Consider the following 22,990-nt stretch of genomic DNA (forward strand, 5'->3'; position numbering starts at 1 on the left):
GTGGGGATGCTCAGGAGGATGCAGGAGGGTGCGTGGGGATGCTCAGGTGGATGCATGAGGATGCACAGGGATGCATGGGGAGCAGGAAGGTTATGCGGAATGTAGTTCTCCTGTTATCTGTTTGCATAACCCATTCCCCCTCTTCTCTCTTGCCTTTCCAGTCCCCCTTGCAGCGAGGGTGGCTGTGACACACTTCTGGCCTACGAGGTGTGCACAGCAGCCTGCTGGGGGTTTCTGGGAGAGCATTTGCACACAGCACCCCCTCCGTCATCCCTCTTGCAGCCCGCAGTCTCAGCGGTGAGAGCAGTCTGTGGTCGGGGAGTCATTCGACAGCATCTGAGCTCTTCAGGTCTCCACTCCCCACCGTGCCCTGCCGTCTCCCTGTCCCCGGGGCTGAGCATCCGTGGTCAGTCACCATTCCCCACGGACTGTCCGCTCCAGGAGGGCAGTGGCAGGTCTGTCCTCTTCACTCCTGTGTCCCTTAGCCTGGAACTCTGCTCGACACGGAGCGCGTGCTCAGGAACCTTTGCTGACTGACTCGTCGGGCATGAGCTGCTGTGCTCCCCACGCTCAGCTGGGTTGACAGTGTCAGGTCACCTGCAGGGTCCAGGGAGGCCTCGGGCTTTGCAGCCCCGCCTGAAAGTGTAGCTTGTCACTTTGTCAGAGTGGGAAGAAGAGTGGTGAGTCCCGGCCCCTGAGCAAGGCTTTCGGGGCTCCAGACCCCCGAGGCGGCATCGCTTAGCGATCTGGGCAGAGGCTGACGGACTGCTTTTGGTCAGGGGCCAGATAGGGAATATTTTTGGATTTGTGGGCCATCCTGTCTCTGTCGCAACGACTCAACTTGACCGTTGTCATGTGGCAGCAGACACCAGCCAAAGGTGACGAATGGGCCTGGCTGCGAGCCAATAAAACTTTATCGACAAAGACAGGCGGGGGGCCAGACGCTGCCCGGGCGGCAGTTTGCTGACCCCTGATGTGGAGTGCAGACCCGAGAGTCAGACAGACTGGGTCTAAGTCGACTCACTAGGTACCACTCTGGGGAGTTTACTCATCTTTCTGTGCCTCAGCTTCCTCATCTACAAAATGAAGAGGGCGTGTCCTTCAGGGCCCCGTGGGAGACAGCGTTTCCCCCAGGGGCTCCCCGTGAAAAGGGTTTGGTGAAGGGTCTCTTCACAGGGGGCGCGGGGTGAAGGGTGAGGGGCAGCAGCAGGACCCGTTTCCCCTCCCGGGTCTGCAGGGCCGAGGACGGAACAGCAGCACCAGGCGTGGTGCCTTCGGCAGAGCTGGGGGCCGCTGCCGAACGGACAGGGTCGGGGGAGAGCAGGGGGCACAAACCCGGGAGCCTGGGAGATGCGGGGCCAGCCCCCGGTGCGCAGGGCCCCACGGAGAACGTGTGTCAGGAGCAGACCGAGGGCCCAGCGCGGACGCTGGCGATGACGCAATGATTAAAAATCAGAAACACGTGTCTGGTATTTGCACACCTGTGTGCACAGCATCGCTCACAACAGTCAAAGGGGAAGCCACCCAAGGGCCCAGCAGCCGGTGGGTGGGTGAGGAAAACGGGGTCCATCCGTGCAACAGAGCCGACGTCCGCCTCCAAGAGGAAGGAGATCCTGACCCGCTCCAACACGGGTGGGCCTTTGGGACGTCACGCCGAGAGGAAGAGCCAGTCACGGAAGGACAGACAGCGCGTGATTCCCTGGAGAGACAGAGAGCGGGAGGCGGGGGCGGGGCGGGGGGGGGTGGGAGCTCGTGTTCAATGGGGCAGAGTTTCAGTTTTACAGACAGAAAGAGCTCTGGAGCCCAAGGGGTGATGGTTGCACGACGACGTGAACGTCCTTAATGCCCCTGAACCCCTAAAGATGGTGAAACAACACGCACGAGTGGGGAGCATCGGCCACATCACCCCGTGAGATGGGGACAGAGCAGCACGTGAGCCCCCTTCACAGAGGAGGAAACAAGGCTCCGGAGGCTTCGGGGGGGCGCCCGGCTCTCCCAGGAGTCCCCTCTGTTCCTTGTCGGGACACCGTCCCCGGACGTGCCTCCCGCACTGGGGCTCCCTCCACACTCAGTCGGTTGGGGATTATCCATCGTGATGGCTCTGCCCGCCACGTCTCGTCTGACCCAGTCGCTGGCGCCCCCTCCATCGGGCTGGGGCTCCCCTCCCCGCCAGGCTGGGTACCGTGACCTCGGGGCTGAGGCTTGGTTCCCACAGCCTGTTTGTCATCCCTTCGTGGGCACTTTCCGTGCACGTGGGTCCAATCCCATGTATCGGCGCCCTGTCTTCTGCACGCCCCGCCGTGCCCCACAGGTGACCCCGCAGACGTGCCTGGCCGCGTCCGCACACACAGACGTGCTCACGTGCAGCCGTGCCTCTCTCTCCAGCAGGAAGTCTTTGAGGTGGAGCCCAATGGGCTGGGTTTAAATTCTGGCTGCACTGCTTACCGCTGTGCAACTTTGCACCAGTTACTTACCTTCTCTGTGCCTCAGTTTCCCATCTGTAGAATGGGGATGATGACAGAGCCTGCCTCTTGGAGCGTGTTAGTTTCCTGGGCGGCCACAACACAGGACCACCGACTAAGTGGCTTCAAACAGCTGACACGACTCTCCCAGAGCTCTGGAGGCTGGAAAGCTGACATCAAGGTGTCGGCAGCGGTGGGCCCTCTGGGGTCACTGAGGGAGTATCTGTTCCATGCCCTCTCGGAGCTTCTGGCGGGTGCTGGCATCCTTGACGTCGCTTGCCTTGTAGACGCGCTGCTCCTTCTCTGCCTCTGTCGTCACGTGACCTTCCCTGCATGTCTCTGTCCTTGTTATAAGGACACCAGTCGTTGGCTAAGGCCCACCCTCATCAGGGTGACCTCGTCTTAACCTGACCACACCGCAAACGCCCTCTTCAAATAAAGGCCGCCACAGGTCCCGGGCAGACAGGAAATTGGGAGATTCAGGCCCGGACGTGGGGTTACCGTGCGTTAATCTCCACACGCGCTCACGACAGCCCGGGCACCTGCGCACGGCCCATCCCGCGTGGCCTCTGCCGCCATCGTGACCCACGGGAGACACAGAAATCCCTCTCGTTGAAGCCGCGGTTCGGGGGCTTCTGTTCCCTGCGGCCAGATGTGCACGGCCTGAGCCGGAGGCTTCCGGGACCCTGCCCTTTCCCCGGGCTCCTCCTCGGTCCCCCCCCACCCACCCCCTCGGGCTCAGTCCCACTGGGGAGGGCGCAGGCCAGCTGGAGACTGAGAAGCTGCCCCAAATCCGGCTTCCCAACAAGGAGGCCTTAATGAGGCAACTACGGGAACGATTTTCTCTTTATCTCCCTCTCCTCCTCCCCAGCGCTGTCAGAGCGTCGGAGCCTGGACGGCCCTTGCAGATGAGAGGGGCCTGTCCCTCCTCCTTGGTTTCAAGGAGAGGAGAGCAGGCCTCAGAGAGGGGCAGCGACTGGGCCAAGGTCACACAGCGAGTTGGTGGGGGCCCCAGGACCCTGGCAGGTGAGGGGAGCAGAAGGGGCTGGGTGGGGACTTTGGCGCGCTGGGACACTCAGGGTCTGGCCAGAGGGAGTGGTCACTAGGAAGGCACTGGATCGTAGCCGTGTGGGGAGGCCCCTGCGTGACCAGGCCCACCTGAGTTTCCAAGAGAAGCTAAAATCCACATTTGTGAGGGATACAACCTTGTAATTCAGAGTTCTGGAAAACACAGTGTGGGCCAAACCAAGTGGTCCTTGCTGAGAACGACGTCCGTACTCGGGTAACACGGTGCCCGTGGTGGGCACAGCCCAGAGGTGAGTGGGGAGGAGCATAGGGCCCTGTGTGGTGGGCACTTGGCTTCTCTCGGTCCCTGAGTAGCGAGGTGGGATCTTCCCGGCCTGCCTTCATTAGTGTTCCCTCCAAAAGCCCCTTACAGCCCAGGGGTCTGCGTCAGCCTGCCATGCACGGTGTATATGTTGTGCACTGCACAAAGGCGGCCACTGCGCAGGTGATCCGGGCTGAGGTCAGGCTGTGCTTGGCTCGCTCGCTCGGCTGCTCATCCTGGGAGAGGCATCTGATCGTAACGCAGCCACCCAGAGGGCTCGTTCACCTAATTCCCACGGCGCTGTGGGCCAGGTGGGGTCCTCTAAGGAGACCAGGCCAAGGGGGATCAGACGTGTGGGAGGTTGATTCAGGGAACAGCTCTCGGGGGGAGGCGGGAGGGCCTTGGATGTGGGTCTGGCACCTGTGTGGGAGCCCCAGGAGCGGGAGGCGTGGACGCCTCAGCACAGGCCTGAGGAGGTTTTTGTCCAGGCCGAGGGGGAGTCCTGGAGCCAGGCCCCTGGGGGTGCCCCACGCCTGGGGCTGCTTTCATGTCCCTTCCACGCTCAGTTGTTGGTGGGGAGCACCCGGGGGATGCAGGGCGAGTTCAGAGCGCAGCAGCCGGGCTGTCGGTCCGTCAGTCACGTGCCCGCGGTGGGAGACCGGGGGACCCCATGGAGGCTGCAGTGCTGTGGTCCTGGGGCGGCCGGGTCTGTGGGGCGCAGTTGAGAGCAGTGTGCGCAGCCCGGGGGCTCCCCGCTGGCTTCTGCTCCGGGTAAGCGTCCGGGCGGATTTCCTTTCTGCACCGTAATCGATCTGGAACGGAGGCAGCACAGAAATGTGCCCTCTCTGTGCTCTCTGGAGGCTCCTGGACCCCGGGGTGTTGCCTCCTGCCCCAGGGCGGTGGGTGGCCTTGTGTGAATGTGACAAAGGGCCACACTCAGTGCTTTACAGGGAGACGTGCCCTGGAGGGCAGAAGTCCAGATGGGTCTAAGTGGAGGCACGGGCAGGGCGGGTTCCTCCTGCGGCTCCGGGCAGGGCGCGTCCGGCCTCTTTCGGCTCCTGGGGGAGCGGCGTTCCTGGCACCACGGCCCCTTCTCATCTGAGACCCTCCACGCAGCCTCTTCTCTCCTCTCTGACCTCCCGCCTCCCTCTTACAGGGACCCTTGTGATGACACTGGGCCGGCCCAGGTAATCCAGGACGATCTCCGTCTCGAGATCCTTGGCTGAGTCACACCCGCAAAGCCCATCTCCCACGTCACATTCGCAGGTGGCGGGGTCAGAGCGTGGACATCTCTGGGAGCCACTGTTCAGCCTTTACGTCAAATAAACAAGGTGGGGAGGTGGCGAAAGTTCCGGGTTGGGAAGGAACGTCGCAGACCAGCTGTGTGGCTCCAGCCGTCTCCTGGCCTCCCTGGGCCTGGTACACACGGGCCTGGTCTCTGCCGGGCGACAGCTCCAGCTGTGGTGTGTGCAGCATCCATTCTCTTTTCACTGGTCACAGCTCCTCTGTTCTCCGGGGAAACAGTCCGTCTCTGGCTCTCAGTCCAGGTGCTGCACGTGGATGTGAACATCCTCTCCTCTCCAGTCAAGGATGAGCAAGGGGCGAGCCTGGCCCATCAGCGTGGGTCATGACCTTGGCGGGGCCAGTGGTGAGAGCTTTACCTGGAAATTGGGCCAGGCTCTCTTTCTTCGAGGTGGCGAAGCCAGCAGAATGAAACCTGGAGCTGCTGGTGGTCGTCCTGCCTCCAGATAGGAAGACCTTGCTTGAGAGTAGATCTATAGAGAAGAAAACAGACTAAGAAGCAGAGGAAGGCCAATTCCTATTGACCTTGAGCACCTGGATCCAGCTGTACCTGAAGCTGGACAGGCCCTGAAATTTTCAGATACTGAGATGATAAATCCCCCTTTTGGCTTCAGCCAGCTTGAATTGAGTTTGTAATTCTTGCTACTAAGAGTCCTGACTGGTGCTCCCTTCTTCAATTTGGGCCACTCAGCCCAATATCGCAGAATTAACATGCCATTTTGCATGTAGGCACCAACCTCATGGGGGCCTCGCTTGCCTGCCTTCCTCTCCCTCCTCTTCCCCTGCCAGCTATGCTGTTGAGTGATACATCGTAATGTATATTTAACAGTGGCTCAAAATCGAATTAATTTAGATCGGTTAATAAACTGTGACATCCGTTTCTAAATCAAGCTACATTTTCCTCTTGAGCAACTAAATTCATGCCTGTTGGTTTAATTTGTTGCTATTGTAATCCTCTAACGCTGATGAAATTATGGAAAGGTTTCTAGTGAAATTACCCAGATTTGATTAGGGTTAAACATGTTAATATTTTTCCTTCCTGGGAGTCTTTGCAGAGAGTTCGCCCAGAAGCGTGTGGTTTCCACCCACCGTGGAGCGCGAGCTCAGGGAGCAGACTCGTCCTGTCCCTGTTCAGTGCATTTATTGAGCTCTGACTGTATGCACAGCCCTGGATGTTAACATTCTCAGTGGAGGGTCTGCACGCAGAAGAGGTTCTGAGCTTCTATGTGACAGTTATGGGGAATCTGGGGACACTGAGGGTCACCTCCAACTGTGTCTCCCAAAGGCCCCACCTCCAGTGGTACCAACCTGTTGGCAGTAAACCCAGCACCAGTCCCAAGTAGGTGCACAGTTTGACCTTGAGCTCGACCCTGAGGAATTTGCTGCTGCCCAGCCGCCCTCTCCACGGCCCCAGGTGAGCAGGGACAGCATGAGGTGACAGGAGGGCAGGGACGAAGATCAGAGGCGCCAGACCCAGCAGAGGGAGAGAAGCCAGGCGGGGGCCGTCTGCTCCCTCTGCCCCGCTCCCTCCCGCTGAGGTTGTGGGCCTGCCTGGCCATTTGTTCTGGAATGTGCCGGCCTCGCCCCAGGAGCACATCATCGCAGAGGCATCTGCAGTGCCGAAGGCTCCAGGCTCCCTCCTTCAGGGAAGACGGCCTGGCTGGGAGCTGAGACCCAGGGCGGGGACGTCAGGCACAGAGGGGCCGCCGGGAGGATCCCCGGTTCGGATGTCCAGCCCGTCCACGAGGAGACGGTCTCCAGGAGACCCACGTTAACCCTCCACGAGCTGGCATTTTGGTTGGCGGCTCCTGAGCTCGACACGAAGTCCCCTCGAAGGGCTGCCCTTGCTTCCCCTCGGGGAGCGACGGGACCACCGCCCTTTGGGTCGGCAAAGTGCCCACCCGACGCGGGACGCCTCTCGGACCCCAGACGGGCAGGGCGAGGTCCCGCGGCCGAGCCTCCGCCCATGCTGTTCCCCTGCCGGCCCGTCCTTTCCCTGCGCCCGAGCTCGGCCCTCACATCTCAGCAGAGCCACCTCCTCCCGGACCTGCTCTCTCCCTCGCTCGGTGCTGCCCCTTGTAGAATGGATGGCAAACGGTGACTCGAGAACTGTGACATCGTTTCCTCACACCCACGCCCGCTGCCAGGCCAGTGAGAGCAGGACCCTGTGCCTCTAACCCAGAGGCCGCCCACCAGTGGCCCGCAAATGGGTTTAGTTGCCCTCACATAGTGGTTGGTCATTTTTAACAAATTAATTGGCATCATTTTAAAGTTAAGAAATTTTACACTAAAAACGTAGATTTGTGGCCTCTGTTAAAAAACTCAGAAGATCTGGTGACCCTGGGCCCTCCATTTTCACAGGACAACAACTGGCTGGATCTGGCCTCTAAAGGGGGAGGGGATGCTCTCCTTCACTTCACCCCACTCCCCACCAGTCCCTATTGCCCCACACGCCAGCTGCCTCACCTGTTTACATTGCCTGTCTGATCACTGTGGGTTTTGAGTTTCGACCCCTGTCTGGCCCTTTGTGTCCCTGGCCCCTGACTACACCTGTTGTGACCCTGGCAGCAGCCTGGTGGGACACATCTCCCATTTGTCAGACGAGGAGACTGAGGTTCAGAGAGGCTTGGTGCCCTTCCTGAGATCACACAGCCAATGAGCGGCAGAGCCAGGGTTTGAACCGCTGACTATGTCGTTCCTAAACCTGGGCTCCCTCCGCCTCCACATGCACACCATCGCTGGGCCCTTCCCTCCTCGTGTTTGGCGATTTGCCATTCCTTAAAAAAAAGGAAAATATTGACCACCTACTGTGTGCCGGGCCCCAGACAAAGCCCTGTGTAGCTTCTAACACGACATCAGGAGGCTGGGGAATCCTGCCTTTTCGCTCACTGTTGTCAGGAGGGTGCGGTCAGGGTCATCTCAGCCGGGCTCAGCGTCCTTCGTGGGAGCCCGACATCACCAGGACCCGGGCACCTTAGAGGCCGCAGCCTCCAGACCCTCCCTCTACCTCATCCCACGCCGCCACCAACCAGAGTCTAAGAGACGAGTTCTCCCACCTTCTGGAATGTCAGCTCCCTGGGGCACGGATGTGGCCTCGTCTTGGTCCCTGCTGTCTCCATGCTGCCTGGAACAGTCTGGCACATAGTAGGTGCCCAGCAAATGTTTGTTGAATGACTGAAGGACAGCGTGGTAGCAGCGTCTTCCCATGCCTCTGCTGATGGGAATTCCACAGAAGGAGCTCCTGTGGCTGCCCCTCCCCTGGGGACTGGCATCCGAGACGCTGAGAGGTGAAGCAATCGGCCAGCGTTTGCCAGCTGCTCAGGGTGGGGCCAGAAGCAGAAGCTGGGCCTCTCCCGGCCCCAGCTGAGGAACAAACCCTCTCTCCTCCACCCCCGTCCCAGCGTGCAACCTGAGCTTTTTGACACGGCAGAGCCGGTGGCTGACGTCCAGTGAGCAGACAGCCGCCAGCAGAGCCCCCACGGCCTAGGGGCTCGCGTCCCGGAAGGGCCTCAGCCCTCCCCCCAGAGGGAGCCTCCTGCTGGAATCCGGGCCGCCCCGGGCGGTTGCTCCTGGACAGTATTTCAGCGTTTGTCAGACGTAATCATGGCCTCAAGTGAAATATTTAAACAGAGCTTCAAGGAATCCAACAGGAGAAAATGAGTTTTAGGGGAAATGCACACACACACACACACACACACACACACACACACACACGCAAACCGAATTCTTTCCTCAAAACATAAGCTGGAAGGATTTTATCTGCTGTCAGAGGGGAAACTCAAGAGGTTTAATTTAAAACCTGGGTGGGCTCGCGGCCCCTCAGTGGGGCGATTCTTCCATTCTCGTGGAGTGAGATAAGGCAGTGCCGGGCCAGTGTTTGGTTTGGCTTCTGGAACTCCAACTGGCTCTCCTGTGAGCCCGGGGCCTGGGGCTGGAGGGCAGCTCCCCGCGGGGGACGAGACTCGAGATGACATTTATGCAGCCGGGGCCCCCGGGGGATGCGGGCAAGGCCACCAGCGGTCCAGGTGTGGACGGCAGTGCCCGGCCGGGTCACGGTTGCTGACCCAGGCTGCCTGTCACCCGTGCCCGCACCCGCGCCCAGCCCCTTAGCGATTGTGCCAAATCCAGGCTGAGGGAGACGTCAGTCAGGAGGATCCCTGGTACCCGGGGCCCTGGCACCGCGGCATCTCCATCAGTCAGGAGTCAGCCCCCTCCCCGCCTTTGTGGGCCCGATGGACGGAGGGCCGGACCCAGCTGCTCAAAACTGCGGCCTCGTCAGCGCGCTTCCCCCATCCCTCCGGTGGGGCTTTTATTGGGTGGAAACTGGCAGAAGGAGAGCTCCCAGGTCGCCGGTCCCCCCGGTGCTGTGCTGTGCTTCCTGCCATCCCGGCTCTCGTGGGAAAATGCCCACTTCCTAGAGAACAGGCTTCCCGGAGCCCAGCGCAGGGGGACCCGGTGGCCGAGCGGTGGCTACTGTCCTGGGAGGCGCGGGCACGTCGGGGAGAGCCTCTGGTTCGTGGTGGCCGGGCGCGAAGGGGGCCTCGAGGCTGAGCCGCCCTCCCCGGGGCTCCCCTCCTCGTCTCTGCATCCCGGGGACCACATGCCCTAGAACTCGGTTACGAGCATCCCCCGCCGTGTTAGGGAGCCGACCCTGCCGTGCAGTCTGAGGCCCGCTGACCCCGGCGCCTTCTCCAGTCACGCACCCCCCGCCCCACCCTCGCCCGCGGTGGCCTGACGGGTAAGGACAGCGACAGGCCCCCACGGGTGGCACCCTCCCGGTCCGCGACCAAGTCCCCCGCCAGCCGCGCAGTTTGCCGGGCGGACGTGCCTCCTCCGCGGTCCGCAGGGGCCTTCCTCGCGCCTCTCCGGCTCTGGCGGCTGCCGGCAGCCCTGGACCTGCCTGCGCGTCCCCGTCCCCACCGGCCTTCCTGCACGGCCACCGGCCGCCGCCCTCGCTCGCGCAGTTCGGCAGCTTCGCTTCACTGCGTCTGCAAAGACCCTCCTTCCAGAGAAAGTCCCCCCCCCAAGTGCTGGGCGCACGTGAACGTGGGGACGCCGTTCCCCCCGGGACGCACCCGGGGCCTGCTCGGCCGGACCTCCCTGTGTCCACCCCGATTCCCACGGCGGCCACGGAGGCAGGTGCCGTCACAAGTCCCGTCGCACGAAGAGGAAACTGAGGCTCAGAGCGGCACGGCCGGAAGACGCTGGAGACGCGCGGAACCCCGGGCGCTGACCCGGCCCAGCAGCCACCCCCGGACGCACAGAACCCGGGGGAGGCGCCCGCGCAGCTGCGCTCCTGCAGGGCCGGACGCGGGGCGCCCACGAGCACGCGGCCCCCGGCGGGGCTGAAAGTTCCAGGCGCATCCGCGGACCGCGCGCAGCGGAGGGGGAACCAGGAGTGACTGCTGGTGATGAAAATGTCCTGTGCACACTGCTCATCAAGCCACCCCGTGGCAGTGTCTTACATACAAAAGACAGGAAGATTGGCACAGATGTTAGCTCAGGGCCAATCTTCCTCGCCAAAAAAAGAAAAAAAAAGTCCTGGAACCAGACAGAGGGGGTGGTGGCATGACACTGCGAGTGGGCAAAATGCCACTGAATTGATCACTTTAACGTGGTTAATTTTATGTTCTGTGAATTTTGCCAAAAGAAAAAATTTTTTTTTGGTCAATATCTTTTTTTAATCTAGAATCTCACTGCTAGAGTTAATCTTTGGTCCTGAGGTGTTGTAAACGCCACCACTGGGGTCACTTCCTTTGTTGGCGGCTGCAGTTAAGATGCAGTGTGTTTGCTGGGAGGCTGGGAGCGTGTGCTCTGTGTCTCCCGAACACCCTCATGTGGGCTGGATCATCTCACTGGAAAGCAGAGGGAATGGGAGCCCGGACAGGTAAGCTTGGCTTCCTGTTTTTTGGGGGAAAGGCGTAGGACAAGGGAAGGCCGCCAGCAAGGCCAAATGTCAAAATTCATCTGCTTTTCCTTCTCGTCCTGGCTGCTGGCCAGTGCAGCGCATCCCTGCCCTCACTCCACCCACTGCCCCCAGCGCCCAGCTCGGCCACCGGGAGACCGGGGGTCACTGGCCCACCAGCCCCCAAGCACAGCTCCCTGTGTATCTGTCGAAAGGCCTGAAACAGCAATAGCTCAATTTTATTGATCGCGTCAAAAGCAGTAATTCAAGGAAGCCATTTAAATTCACGGGAGGCAGCCGGAGCAATTACCCGCGTCTGCATCGGGTTCTCCATCATTTCTGTTATTGGCTGTTGGGCGGACGTTTGGTGTGAGGCTGACGTGGTGGCCGGGGGCCGGGGAGGCTGGGGTTTCGTTAGTAGCCCAGAGAAAAATCATGATCAACAGTTCGCTGGATGTGAACCCAAATGCAAAAAGGTTTACGGGGTGTTCCCACGGGGGCGTGCGGGCGCCCAGTGCTTCACATTCATTTTGTCCCTAACCCCAGCCAAATCCCTACAGCCTGTCCCCGCAGCCCCGTTTCAGCACATCATAACAGTGTGATTTGTGACCGAGCAGGTGATTTTTCTCGCAGTTTTCCCCCCGTAGTTAAACTTTAATGAAAGCTTAAATCACACGGAACTCTCGTGGGTGACAAGCAGATGAGATCAACGGAAGGCACAGCAGTCGGGCTGGGTGGGCTGTGGGGGGGATGCCTGGCCCCCCAGCATCCCCTCTGGGCAGGAGTCAGGATTAATTCAGCTCGAAATCCCTGGCACCTGGCACGGTGCCTGGTACACAGCAGGTGCCGATGAATAATGGAGCGAACACGTGAGCTGTGAGCTGCTTACTTTCAATAGTGCTTTGCCAAACTCGGTTGCTCCCACAGGTCATGATGTCCTGATATCTTCCGTCTGTGCTGGACATCTTCCGCCCGCCTCTCCAGGTCTGCCCTCCACCTTTGTCCCTTCTGCTCTGTGAAGGCCGACCTGTGCAGGCTGTGCCCCAGCTCCCCCCGGCCTCTGGTGTCGGCTGGATCCAGCCAATGGGAGGCACCAGCTGGAGGCGGGAGGCGGGTGCAGAACGAGGCCGTGGTGCTTGTTCCCCAGCTCTCACTGCCTTGCCTCAGTTGGCTGTGTCCCTCCGACAAAGGGTGGGGCTCCTGTTGGGTGGTCCCGTCCTGGAGCCCCCTCTTCAGGTTTCCGCAGTGCTGGCCCCCCCAAGTGTGGGGACAGCTCCCCAGGTTGCTGCTGTGGGAGGTCTGTACCCCCCTCCATACTTTTGCAAATAGTCGCTTTGATAGCTTTCTTCGATTTCCCATCTGAGTGTGCCCTGCTCGCCTTTCCACTGGGTCCTAACTGATAAGACATGGAAACCATGATATTCTGACTATTATCCTCTTAAAATCAGGACATGTGGTTTTACTGAGTGCCGACTTCAGCCTTGTCGTGACTCAGCGGTTCTCGCAGCGTGGCCGCAGACCAGCAGCCTCAGAGTCACCTGGAGGTGTGTTAGGGATGCAAATTCTTGGGCCTCACCCCAGACCTACTGGGCGTGGGCGCCGCCCCCTGCATTTTCACAAGCTCCCCAGGTGGTTGTTGATGCCTCCTCGAGCGTGAGAACTGCTGCTCTAAGGAATAATTCCTGCGGATCGTCAGTTTGGTATGTGGGATCCGCCCTTGTCATTGTCATCGTCCATCAATCTCAAAATTTCTAGAATACCCACTGTCTACAGGGCTCTGTGCCGGGTACTAGGGACTCCAGAGGCACCAGTGGCCTGATCGAAACTCCCAAATCGCTTACTGTGCAGGCACAAGGAGAGACTGGGAGGTCATCAGAGCTGGGCAATCAGGGAGGACTGGCTGAAGGAGGTGGTATTTGGACTGGCAGCCAGGGGAAGAGGAAATGTCCATTGACTGAATATCTGCTTATTCTAGGTGCTGCATAGAGGCTACTGCCGGTCTCATAACTTCTCTGAGATAAAGGGATTACCACGAGGAAACTGAAGCTCAGAGAGGCAAAGTGACTTACCCATTGTCACCGAGCCTTTTGGAGGTGGATCTAGGGCTCAACTCTGAACTGTGAGAGCCCCAGTCTGAGCCTATCGATACGACGAGTGAGGCTTCCCCAGGACCCCAAGAGACGCCGGGGAGGGAAACTTCCCTGGGACTTCTGCTGGAACCACTTGGGCAAAAGCACCTGCCTGAGAAAGAAACGAGCCTGGAGGAGAGCAGCACCACGGGGGGAGAGTGATGACATCATTTCACCCCTGAATCCAGCCGTGCCTGAAATCCACCCTGGACTTTTCAGTTCCAGGAACAGGAAATGAGAGTTGGAGTTCCATCACTGGCGCCCCAGTTGTCCCGACTAATCCAGCCTCACCTTGGAGACGCCCCGCCCCCTCCCCGCCCGGACTGTTTCTGTCGCAACCGACGTTGCTGAGGTCTGGGGAGCAGGGGAAGGGGTTTATGGCGCCTCGCTGCTCAGACCCTTTTCCTCGAGACTGCCCCGCTTTCCCGTGTTCCAGTCCCTCCTCTCAGGACCCTGCAAATTCTACTCCCTCAGTGTTCCTCTGGAGCCGCCCACCAAGCTCGGGCTCCCGGCCCGTTTCCAGATCCTCATCCTCGTGTCCTACTAAGTGGCCAGCACTCTTTCCCCCGACCCCGGCCTCACCGAAGAACCCGCGTTGGCTTTACCACCTCCACTTTCCCTGCCCCTTTGTGAAGAGGCTAAGGGCACCAGCGGGTGTAGGTTCAAGTCCCAGCCCCTCTGTTCAGCAGCTGCGTGACCTTGGGCAGGTTACTTAACCTCTCTGTGCCTTAGTTTCCTCGTCTGCAAGATAGAGACGACAGCAGCACTTCCCTCGTGGGGCTGTGGTGGGCTGCAGAGGCCCCCGTGTGTCCCAGCGCTTGGACTCGACTGTCCTCGTTAGCGGGGTGATTAACGAGACAGCGCCCCTCCCCTCTGCTGGCGAGGCTGCCTCCCTTGGCTGGGCCCGGGCACAGGACAGAGATGTCCTCTCTCTCCCTCTCTCTCTTCCTGCGTGGTGCTGCAGCCACCCCTGCCCGCCACCCCGCGGCCTGGAATTGGAAGCCCCGCCTGCTGGCCCACGCTGACCGCTGACCGCAGTCAGGGCCGTGACCGGGCAGGAGGCAGCCTTTCTCCAACGTGAGCCCTTTCCAGACAAGGCGTCCTTCAGGGCCGTCCTTCCTCACGCGACTCCACGCGGGGGGCCTTTTGAGGTGGCGCCAAGGTGCCCCTGTGCCCGGCCTGGGGAGCGTGAAATCAGGCCAGGCGCGATAGAAATCAGGCCCCGGGCCCTCGGCTTCTCTCCGTTGTTGCTGCCTGGGGAGCTCCTCCCAGGCCCGGGGCTCTGGGGACTCAGTGACAACAGCAGTGATGACAGTCGCTCTGTTTGCGGACGGCTCGCTCCAGGCTCCGTGCCAAGTGGATTATTTCTCCGAATGGGCACAGCAGCCCTGGGAGCCGGTCCCAGCGTCGTCCCCACTTTGCAGAGGAGAACACTGAGGCACTGGCCCCAGGGGGACAGAAGGGGACAGGGGCCAGGAGTCTGACGAGTTGGAGAAGTTCTGGAGGACTATGTCACAGGCTGGAAGGATGGTGGCGGAGAGCAGGAGGATGCTGGTGTCGGGGTCAGGCTGGCCTGAGTGAACCAGGCTCCCTGCCTGCTGGGCGAGTTCTTTGTTGTTTTTTTTTTCCCCTGAGGAAGATTAACCCTGAGCTAACTACTGTCAGTCCTCCTCTTTTTTGCTAAGGAAGACTGACCCTGAGCTCGCATCCATGCCCATCTTCTTCTACTTTATATGTAGGACGCCTACCACAGCATGGCGTGCCAAGCGGTGCCATGTCTGCACCCGGGATCCGAACCGGTGAATGCCAGGCCACCGAAGCGGAACGTGCGCACCCAACTGCTGTGCCACTGGGCCGGCCCCTGGGCGAGTTCTTGAAGCCCCCGCATCTCAGGGTCCTTCTCTGGCCTCCCTTCTGGGCTGTTAGGAGCATTGAGGGGAGAGTGGACCTGGAGCCGCGGTCCACACGCACACGTGGACTACGGGAGGGGCTCCTAAGTGGAGCTGGAAAGGCCACGGGAGGATGCAATTCCGCTGAATATCCTGGGAAAGCGGCCTTTCACTGTCCCTCACTCCTTCCAAGATGCTGACTTTTAACAACCAGCCACTTTCAAGTGGGAATAAGTGAGAGGAAGAAAGAGAAAAGAACATTAGGTATGATTTTTAGCTGTAAGAAACCCTAACCCAGCGATGTAAACAGACAGGGTTTAATTTTCCCATACAAACAGAGGTCTTGGGACTGGGGAGGTCGTTCCAGGTCACTGTCCGTGCTTCTCCTAGCCTTTCCCTCAGATCACGAGATGGCTGCCATGACTCCAGGCATTGCATCCACATTCAAGACAGCAATAAAGGGCACAGGGGGCATCAGCTACCTTTACTCCTTTTATCAGGAAATGAAAACCTTTCCCACAATCTCCCCAGTTGACTTCTGCCTCCAGCTCGTTGGCCAGAACTGCAAGGGAGCCTGGGAAAGCAAATAGCCTTTCTGGACCTGTGGTAGATGCAGGCATGGAGGAAAGGCTGGGAATGGGGGACGAGTCAGCCACGGTGTATGTCACCGAGAGCCCACCCATTGCCAACGTCTTTGGATTAGAGGCAACCACACAAAACCCAACAGAGTTAAGAACACAAGCCGTGGAGCTGGGTCGCCTGGGGTCAAGTCCCGGCTCGGCCATTTCCCAGCTGTGTGACCTTGGGCGAGTTACTTACCGGCTCTGTGTCTCAGAGTCCTTATCTGTGAAATGGCGATCCATCGCACCTGCTCTGTGGGGTCGTGATCTGAGTTAAATGTTCATAAGTGCAAAGGGCCTGGACAGCGCCCAGCCAGACGTGCTCTATAGAGGCGTAGCTGCCACTGTCCCTACTGTCTCCCCTCCCAGTCCCCTCGCGGCTGAGCCCTGACAGAGGTCACATTGTCCTGGTTTTTACATGACTCGTTATGCACCAAAAACATACCCAGTTGCTGGGGGAGAACTGGCCAACTCCACAAGGCACACTGTAGCGTTCCAGGATGGCCTTGTGAATTCCCTCATGTGAACAAAGGTGGGAGAAAGAAACGGCCCCGCCTCTCTGCATCTACCAGCCAGTTAGCTCCCTGCTCCTCCAGGACGGCATGGGCTGCACAGAACATTACTGAAAAGGACAGAAAAGGCCCAGAGGATCCTCTGAAGCCTTTCCACCCGTCTAACGCTAACTCGCCCCTAAAGGTGACGGACGCCACCTGACGCCTGGCCTGCTGGGCTGGGGCCAAGGGCTACCTGAGGAGGGCATGCCACCCCACTGGCATCCTTGTTTCCTGAGTGCGTGGGGGCAGCCCGGGTGCCGGCAGCACTGGCTCGGTCTTTGGCAGGAGGTAAGGGCTGGGAGGCTTCTAGAAGCTTCTGAACGCCGTCCTGGGGCTGGAAGGGCTGGCCTGCTGTCCTCTGACCTCCTGGTTCCTTCCACGAGCTTCCAAACCGAGGCTACAGGGAGACGACCAGGCCCCATTCACGGGGCCTGAGGAAGGTGCTGGAGCGTTGGCCCCCTGAAGCTGGCTGCACCCGCTCCTGGACGCTGTCCTGCAGATGCTGGCACGTGGGCCGGTCTTCTGTTTTCACTGGTGAGTCACCCCTGGGAGACAGAGCTGTATTGTTGGCAGTTCCTTTTGACTTTACGGCAGCCCCTGCCCTTCCCTCCTCACTCTCCCTGTGCCAGCCTGGCGGAGCGCAGGGCCTGCTGCTGACGGGGGCCTGCTTGCTCTCCATCACTCAGGGGAGACTGAGTAGGGCTTTCTTTGGAGATGTGGACAAACTGTGGTGTACCTGGAGTTGCTTTGTGAATTACCAGGCACCACCATTCTGGGAACGAGTCACAATGCTGTGAAGGTTTGACATTCTGGAACCCGTAGATGTGGAGGTGGCCTCTTGGGAACTGGGAACACCCCGGACCATGGTGCTGGGGCCTGCTTTTACTTTCCCCACCAGCACCATCTCGGACTCAGTCTAGAGTGTGTGGATGACAGGGCACCTCAGACCTGCCCCCACCCGACAAGCCCAGACCTGATGGGTTTTCCCCAAACCAGCTCACTGTGTCACATGTAAACAGGCTGCAGAGCACGTTCAAAGGAACCATGTTCTGAGAACTGAAGGTGACCACAAATGGGCCATTCTGACCCAAACAGTCATAACAGCTCCGCGCTGTGCGTCAGGGGCCGTGGGACACAACTTGGACATTAACAGAATGGGGCGACCTGCCTGTATCTGGCGTGAAATGATGTCCCAGATGTAGAGGGTTCAATGAAAAAAGCAAGTCTTAGGACAATATAGAACAGAAAATGGAAAAAAAAGAACAAAAAGTTAAAAGCTACGCCAAGCCCTTTTCTGCTGAGATGCAGCGGTATGGCACAGAGGTCAAAGGTGAGGGTCAGGGCCAGCGTTTTTCTGTGTCAGCACCTGTGCGTTACATGCTTCAGTTTTTAACGGAGAGAAGATGAGACTGAGTGATGCTGTTTTCAAAGGGTTAATCGCGGGCCGTTGGAGCCCTCCTGATGGCAGGGGCCGTGCTGCCGTCTGGGGGGCCGGCCGGGCGGTTATGGGGGGACCGGCCTTCCTCCCGCTCCTCCCGGCTCCTGGCCGCCCGGGTCCGGAGTCCTTCACCAAAGCAGGCTCCTTCCTGCCCAGGGCGAGCTGAGATTAAACGCTCTGTTGACGCACAAAGGAACAGCTTCATCTGGAAAATTCCACGGCAGGGCGAGGCTTGCCGGCCGTTGGATCGTGCAGGGCCCGGGGCCTCCTGAGCTCCCTGAGAGCTCGGTGGGTGGGGGCCGTGCAGTCACTGAGCACCTACTGTGTGTGGGACCGCCCCAGGCTCGGAGAGCCCTAGATGAGCGTGAGTTCCAGCCGGTTCTGAGCTCCAGGACAGTGAAGTGGACAGGTGGAATGTCTGCTCTCACTGGGTGGCCTCTCCGAGGAGGTGACCTTGGCACAGAAATCTGAGTCAGTCAAGGGAGCTGAGCATGAGCCTCTGGGGGAAGAGCCTTCCAGCAGAAGGCACAGTGAGTGCAAAGGCCCTGAGGCTGGAGTGGGCTTGGCATGTTCTGGAAAGAACAAGGAGGCCAGTGGAGTTGGCATGTCATGGTTTAGGGGGAAATGAGGGGAATGAGGTCAGCGAGGTTGGCAGGGCCCAGCCCTACCGGGCCTCGTTCCTGGTGAGGAATCTGGGTTTGGGAAATAGCTTTCTGGTTCATTCCAGACATGGTTTTTAAACACTAGTTCTGTGCAAAGCTGCTCGGGTGCCCTCCCCGGTGTTTTCAGTTTAGCTGGAAGTGAGACGGACTCCCCTGTCCACGTGGTGAAGGTGAGGTCGGAGCCCACCTGCTCCCGAGCACGGACGGGGGACGGAGGCCCAGAGAGGGCGTGTGGGGGTGAGAGGCAGAGCTGCGGACCAGCTGGGCCTGGTGAGGCCACCAGCACTCAGGACACGCAGTTAAGGAGGGGCCCCCGAGGCTGTGCATGTGCAGGGCCGGACCCCCAAGAACGGGGGCCTCCTGAAAACTTGTACCTGGGGCCTCCCCTGCGCACGCCAGGCCCGGACCTGCTGAGGACCCTCGGCTCTGGTCTCCGGGGACCCGGGAGCCCCAGAAGCAGCTTGGGCCCGGCAGTGGTGGAGGGAACAGTGATGGTCTCCTTGAGCCAACCTCGGACCAGCCACATTCCGGAAGCTTCCAGCCTGTGCTTCACAGGAGGCAGCTAGGGGGTCCCGGGGGGAGTCCTGTCCTCCCCAAACCAAGGGCATGTGTCCATTTCACCCGTGGCCGTGTGGGGGCTGCCCCGCGTTACGGGCTGAGCTGTGTCCCCCGTAATGTGCATTGCAGTCTGTCCCTGGAACCTGCGAATGGGGCTTTTTGGAAATGGGGTCTTTGCAGATGTGATCGAGCTAAGATGGGGTCATTCGGGTGGGCCTAACCCAGTGTGACGGTCCCCTCATAAGAAGAGGAGGGCCACCCGGGGGAGGAGTGTGACGACCGAGGCAGAGATGGGGGTGGGGCGGCCACTGTCAGGGGCCACCTGGGGCCCCCAGAGGCCGGAAAAGACACGCAGCGTCCTCCCCTCGAGCCGTTGGAGGGAGCGCGGCCCTGCGGCCCCCTCGATGTCGGACTTCTGCCCCCAGAGCTGCTGATCTCAGCCCCCCGGTGTGGGGTCCTATTCTGGCGGCCCCAGGACACTGACACCGGGTGCGTATTGGGGAGCGGAGGCCCCAGGGGTGCGGTGACCCACCACAGCCACGCAGCTGGTCAGGGCGGTCAGGACTGGAGTGGGGCCGGGGGTTCCTGCCATCGGCACAGCCCGGCCCTGTCCCAGCGCAAGTTGGGGCCGCGCCCCGGGGAGGCCAATGCGCTGGTGGGTGGACCAGCCGGGTGGCTGAGCCCAGAGGGCGACTCCTCGCTGCCAGCACAGCCTCTTCCCGCTGCGGCCTCGCTCGCGGACTGCTGCGTCGTCCAGCGTCCGTGCCCCGGGGACGGCGGCCCCGTCCGGGTCGGACTGCCGTTCTGTGAGGACTCAGAGCAGCTCCGTCAGGCTTTTCGGGCCAGACGGTCTCGGTGGCAACCACTCGGTTTTGCCGGCTGGAGAATGGAAGCGTCACGTGCAAGAACACTGGGTGCGGCTGTGCCCCGATAAACCTTTATTTACAAAACAGGCTTGGGGCAGGATTTGGCCAGTGGGCCTTAGTTTGCTGACCCCTGGTCTAAGCTAATCATGGCCACCCTGTGCCCCCTTGCTAAGTTCTCATGTGCCCCAACGTCAGCCAATGAGATGCGAGGGGGACTCCAGTAGGGGGGTTATGGGAGTCTTGCTCTTGAAAAGGGATGACTGGCTCGTCTTGAGCTACACTTTGTCCTGGTGGGATGTGATGACTGGATCTGCTGCAGCCATTTGGGGACCTTGAAGAGCGAGATCTATATGGAAGGTGGCAGAAAGAGAGGGAAAGAGCCTGGTCCTGAAGCCACCGTGGAGCTGCTCAATCAAGACGCCCGGGAGCTCCCTCATCTCAGGATTTCTTACAGAAATACAAGTGTTCATTATTAAAGCTGCTTGAATTAGGATTTTTCTGTTATTTGCTGCCTAAGAATTCTGACTGGTGCAGCCTCCCCCAGGTGCCCCAGGCCTTTGGGCTGCTGACTCCCTCCTGCCCGGTTAACGCCCCCTTCTCTGGGCCCTGCAGGCAGTGGCCGCCGCCCAGGCCACAGCGCAGGGAAGAGCGTCCAGAATTGGAAGTCTGGAGCTCCAGCTCCCTGCCCCACAACTGTGTGACTTTGACCAAACCAGCGGCCTTCCATCTGTGAAATGAGGGCAACTCCACTGGTCAGACAGGTTTGCTGAGGTCTGAGGCAGGGACGATGACAGCAGCTAGGACTGTGTGACACCACCTGGTGACAGCCAGGGCTCCACCCATGTGCCCTGGTTCTCTGGCCCAATTCTGCCGTCCGTGTGCCTGGCTCCGGATGGCCTGCTCTGGGCCTCGCTCTGTGCCCAGCTCGGGGTCTTGGGAGAGCTGCGGCCCCGTGCCCAGAGGCCTCACCTGCCTGGCAGTTGTCGTCCCCCTGGGGCAGCCCCTGGGCGACCAGCGAGAGTGAGGGTCCGGCCCCCTTGCCTCAAGGAGGAGAGGCGCTGAGGCGTCACACACACACCAGAACCCCCCACGGATCAGGCTAGGGCTGGTTTGGTGCCTCAAGGGACCCCTCTTGTCACTGCTCGTCCCTCTGGAGCACCTCACACAAATCCTCATCTCAGGGCCCCTGTCTGGGACCTAGGGAAGCCCCAGCGTGCCCTCTGTGCCTCTTGCTCATCTAAGTGCTTTGCACGTCTTAACTCATCCAGTCCTCCCAAGGACTCTCTGAAGCGGGCGCTACTATCCAATGCTGCAGAAGGGGCAACCGATGCCCAGAGAGGTTGAGTAACCTGTCCAGGGTCACACAGCTCGTCTGGCTCCAGAGTTCGTATCTTAACTATTGCACTCTACTATACAACAGAGCTCTGGAACCAGAAATCCTGGGTTCAAGCCTTGGCTCTGCTCTTTACTAGTCTTGTGACCCTGGGCAAGCCATTTTGTCTCTTTGGGCCTCAGCCTTTTTGTCCTTACAGAGAATTAGAGGCCGATCCTTGCCAAGGGCTGAGTGCGCGTCCAGCACATCAGCTGGTGTTAGTTGTTGGGGTAGACCCGTGTCTTTGAGCTGCTTCACCTGCTGGGCTCGTGAGCAGGCAGGGAGCTCTCAGGACCCCCGTGCGACCCCTGGGGGAGGAGGGGGAGAGGCGGCCCTCGGAGCCCCTGCCCACTCAGTGCCTGGCAGAGGCATGATGGGGCCTATGCGCGAGAGGGCAGCCGGCGCTGTTGCCATGGCAGCAGTCTCCCACGGGGAGCCTGTGGATCTCCACCCGCCCAGCCCAGGGCAGCCGGGTGGCCGCACCCCTGCGCCCACCGACAGCTCCGAATTGACTGCTTGAGCAGCTCTGGGCACAGTACGCCTCGCTCAGCGAGGGCCCCCGAGGCCTGGGGAGCACAGGAGGCTCCCACAGTTGGAGGGGGCCCTGAGGCCAGCCTGCCCCCAGGACTCCCACCCTCTTTTCTCTGCCGTTCTCTGTGCAGGAGGCAGGAGCAGGTGAGAGGTTCGAATCTAGCTCAGTCCCTTTCTAGCTGGGTGGCCTTGGGCAAGTTGCTTTACTTCTCTGGGCTCAGTGTCACGATCTAAAGAAACAGTGATAACGAGATGGGGTTCACGGAGCTGCCTGGGAGGGCTGCTGGAGGACCCGGGTCTGGCGCCTGCTGCCTCCCAGGTGCTAAGCGCTGTGGGGAGGTGCCCTGGACTCCTCACTTGTTTGTGATGTTGTCCTGTCATTTCTGCCCCTATTTTACAGGTGGGGAAACTGAGGCACAAGGCAGTTGAGCTACCTGCCCCCTCAGGCCTCTGCTTCCCCTAGTGCTTCTCTATGTCGCTGACGGGGCCCTCGGGGAACAGCCAGGACACACAGCCGGCAGTACCAGCCCTGACTGAGTGCGGGCCTGGTGCTGGCGGCCCAGCCCGGTGGAGGTGGCTTGGGGCAGAGCGGGGACCCTCAGGAAGGGGCGTGCAGACGCGGGGACCACCAGTTCCCTACCTCCGTAGGGTTTCCGGCTCTGGCCCTGAGGGCTCAGGTGTCCCCACGGCCTCTCTCCCCCCGAAGGTCAAGGTCGGAGCAGAGGCCGCCGATGCAGAGGGACAACCAGCCCTCACTCTGCCCGCCAGCGTCTCCTCTGCCTGAGGGGTGCTTTCGGGTTAATATTCAGCCACATCAAACCACAAACTCCCGCCAGGCTGCTTGTGTCCCCCACCGCCACGTCCCCCAGCAAGCTGTGCCCTCCCTGCCTCCTCCCCGATGGCTTCAGGTGGCGGAGGCCGGGGTGCGGATCCTTGGGGGTGCGGAGGGAGAGGTCAAGTCTGAGGGCCGATCTGGGGGTCCCGGCCGGGCCCTGCTGTGCTGTGGCCGGCGTCCCCTGTCCTTCGCCCCAGGTCCTGCTGCCGAGGCGCTGGGTGTGTCCTGGCAGAGGTGCGAGTCCCCATAGGGCCCTGGGGCCCCTGCTCCCCACCGTGGGTCCTGGTCCCGCCGTGGCTGCCAGGCTGGGGAAGCTTGGCGGAGGCTCTGCTCCTCCCGCGCCTCAGCTTCCTCATCTGGAAAGAGGGGCTGGGAACCTGCTCTGCTCCGAGAGACCCTGCGGACCCCCTGGAATGACAGAGAGGAAGCGCTCGGGTGACGCGCCCTGTCCCCTTCCTCACCCGCCAGCTGGACACACACTCGACGTGACCCCACCCACCCGCCTTCTCTTCTCCTCTCTGTTCTTCTCCTCCCTCCCTC

At 60.5% G+C, this 22,990-nt stretch overlaps 1 long non-coding RNA gene across 1 annotated transcript in view; it reads left to right on the forward strand.

Moving 5' to 3' along the window:
- LOC124226355 (uncharacterized) overlaps positions 1 to 22,990 on the forward strand; it is a 44,070-nt gene that overhangs the window by 3,972 nt on the left and 17,108 nt on the right. The gene's annotated exons all lie outside the window — the stretch shown is intronic.

This window comes from Equus quagga, chromosome 15 (genome assembly GCF_021613505.1).
Source record: "Equus quagga isolate Etosha38 chromosome 15, UCLA_HA_Equagga_1.0, whole genome shotgun sequence".
Taxonomy (NCBI): Eukaryota; Metazoa; Chordata; class Mammalia; order Perissodactyla; family Equidae; genus Equus; species Equus quagga.